This window comes from Gavia stellata, chromosome 13 (assembly GCF_030936135.1).
Source record: "Gavia stellata isolate bGavSte3 chromosome 13, bGavSte3.hap2, whole genome shotgun sequence".
Lineage (NCBI taxonomy): Eukaryota > Metazoa > Chordata > Aves > Gaviiformes > Gaviidae > Gavia > Gavia stellata.
In genome coordinates this window covers 13,768,734-13,771,575 of record NC_082606.1, presented here as the reverse complement: position 1 = coordinate 13,771,575, position 2,842 = coordinate 13,768,734, and positions in this window count along the sequence as shown.

Sequence of the window (2,842 nt, the reverse complement as noted above, 5' to 3'; positions counted from 1 at the left end):
TTAGAGCATCTGAGAACACTAATTTGACAATAGCTGTCATTAAATTGTGAATGTGTGGCAAGGCCAGACTTTCAGTAGCCAAATACCTGTGTGTGTAAAAGTAGAGAAGGTGGAAGGTCTAATTAAACACAGCTTTCGGTAGTCTGAAAAGTATATAAATCGTAAATCTGCAAAAATAAGTAAAGTGAGCCTGTCAGTAAAGGTGTTGGTATACATGTATTACACACTTAAAGAAACAAAGACAAAAAGAACATGTAATACCAGAGCTTGCCATAAGCCTTTCTGCCAGCTTTACGGGGTTGCCATTGCAAACCTGAATTTGAAAGTATTTTTTCTCTCATCTTGCTTCATCAAGAAACAGAAAATTTTCTGCACCACTGTTCACGTCACAAGGCTGTGAAGAAAAGTTCCGCTGAAGCATGTTTTATGGAAAATGGTGTTTAACAACCTTTTCTATAGAAAACCTTTGGTTTCTCAGCTGCATATGATTCCTGCTCACTTCAGTGGACCTACTCAGTCTTTTTACTTGGGGAAGAATTTAGTGATGTGCTCCAAGTTTTACATACCTGGGCTTATAAACTTAAATAAGCAATTTCTGTTAGTTCGTTTTCAGATCTTAGCTATTTCCAGGCTGGGTTTTAGGCTTTGTCCTGCGGTTATCTAGTGGGAGGTACCTTGGTTAGACTCTCTGAAGAAACAGAACTTGTTTGATTGATTCCTGGGTTTGCATAGTAGGCAAACTTCTCCAATCCAAAAATAAAGAAAATAAAACATGGTGGGGAGAGGGGAAATAAAGGGAATAATTTTACATTAATCAAAGGTCATTTATTGGACTAGGAGCAATTTTGCTTTGTTTGTTGGAAGTATTTGCTACATGTCGTTCTAAGCTCTGCTGGGGAGGAACATGCACAGAATAGAGGGTGTGATAGACTATATATTTTATAGTACCTGCTCTGCTGTTTAACACTCAAGTCAGAGTAGGGAAAAAAACCTGTCATGTTTTCAAAGACTGTAAATCTAGCAATTTGCAATTTACCTTTCACAGTTACTTTTTACTTGCAATCTATGAATCTAGGTGGGAAGCGGATATTACCTATGGCCCTCTTAGTGTGAATCCTGAGCCCTTAAATGTCAACCTGAAATTTTTCAGGAAGGAAAGATTCATCTTCTGAAATGATAGATTCATGTAAGGGCTGTTGGTGTGTGATATAGAAAGAGCATCTACTGATGCTGCTGTTATTTAGAGTTGTGTGGGTTAAAATACCAATTCAGATGGAAAAGTTGGTGAGCTGCTCGTAACTAGTTCTTCTATTCTGCCTTCCCATCTCATTTAAATAAGTTGGTTCTACAAAGGCAGCTATAGTTTGCCAGTATTTTTTCATTTTGGTGACTGAACTATTATCCTTCACAGCAAGTCAGGACTAACACTTTGTAATTGCTGTGAGAGGCTGGCACGTCCCCTTGACACCAGAGTCGGCCAACTGGAACTCCCAGGGTCTTGTCTTATCTGCAGAGCTTCGTCCAAAGCCTTGCGAAGTCTCCCACAGGTTTCCATTACGCTGCACTGGCAGTCCTGGGAGCCCAGCCTCCAGCCTTTTGCAGGGGGAGGAGCTGCTGCCAGAAATGCTCGTTCAGGTTAGTGGATATGATGAGAGTTTGCTCTGCAGGGGGAGATAACTGTGGACTGTATTAAAAATTGTTTCAAAATATGAAATCTATTTCTGTGTCAGAAAAGAAATCGTTAAGACTCTAATTAGAAGAGAAATTTGACCTCTGAGAAATTCGTACCAATCACTGCTACTTCAATCTCGGAATTTTAGACCTAGCCCCTCTGCTGTATTAATTTCCACTGTTGAAAAAGTACAAATACCAAAAGGGGGGATGACACTTCAAGCTTTAAGTGAAATCACTTGGGAATGGTAAAATCAGGTCTTCTGATTAACTGACTCATTCAGTAGTCTAGTATGTGAGAGGGTGTATCAAACATTTGTTTTCTTCTGCTCTACTGTCTGCGAACAGCATTGAGCAGAAGACACCCGTCTTTGTTTCTTCCAGAATGATGTGCTTTCTCCACAGAGGATCCTTTGGTCTACTGCTACATGCCTGTTCAGTTTTAGAGGATAAATACAGCCCACAGTTTTAGAGGATAAATAAATCTGTGACTTCTTAGTTGCAACAAAGTGTGACTGGAGGCAGGTTTGGCAGCAGAGAATAAGCTATCAAGACTGTTGTGAATGTCAGATTGGCAGCAGGGGAGACGGCTGTATTTAAGGATTTTAGAGAAGAACTTGTCCTAAACAATAGGGTTTGAGCCAATTCTAGAGACTAGGACTGCTAATTATCTTTGTGTCCAGTTTCATGAAGGACAGAATCTTTTCCAAAGAAGAATGTCAGACTTCTAAAGTAAGAAAATAAAGGCATATAAACTAGGTATAGCAACCTCTGTGTTTTGTCCTTTTTCCCCAGTCTTTTATGTTTGTAATTACCTGCAAATTTTCATTCTAGATTAGATGCGGGTTCTTGGAGATGCACACTCCTTTGTTGCTCTGGTAAAGCTCAAAGTCTCTTGTTGCCACTGTAATACAAATAATAATAACAGCATAATCAAGGTTGTATTTGTTTTGTGGTTATTTTCAACACTAGAGACTTATAGTAATTATAATACCATTAAATAGTAATGGAAAAAGATTTAAAATAGATCGTGAGACTCCTGGAAGGAGATGAAAATCTTGCTCAGTTTTCTTCACTACCCCAGGCGTTGCATTCATCTCTTCTATGGCAAAAAGAGCAACCTAAAATGATTTCCAAAATGCTGGGGCATAGATCAGCCCCTCTGTGCTAG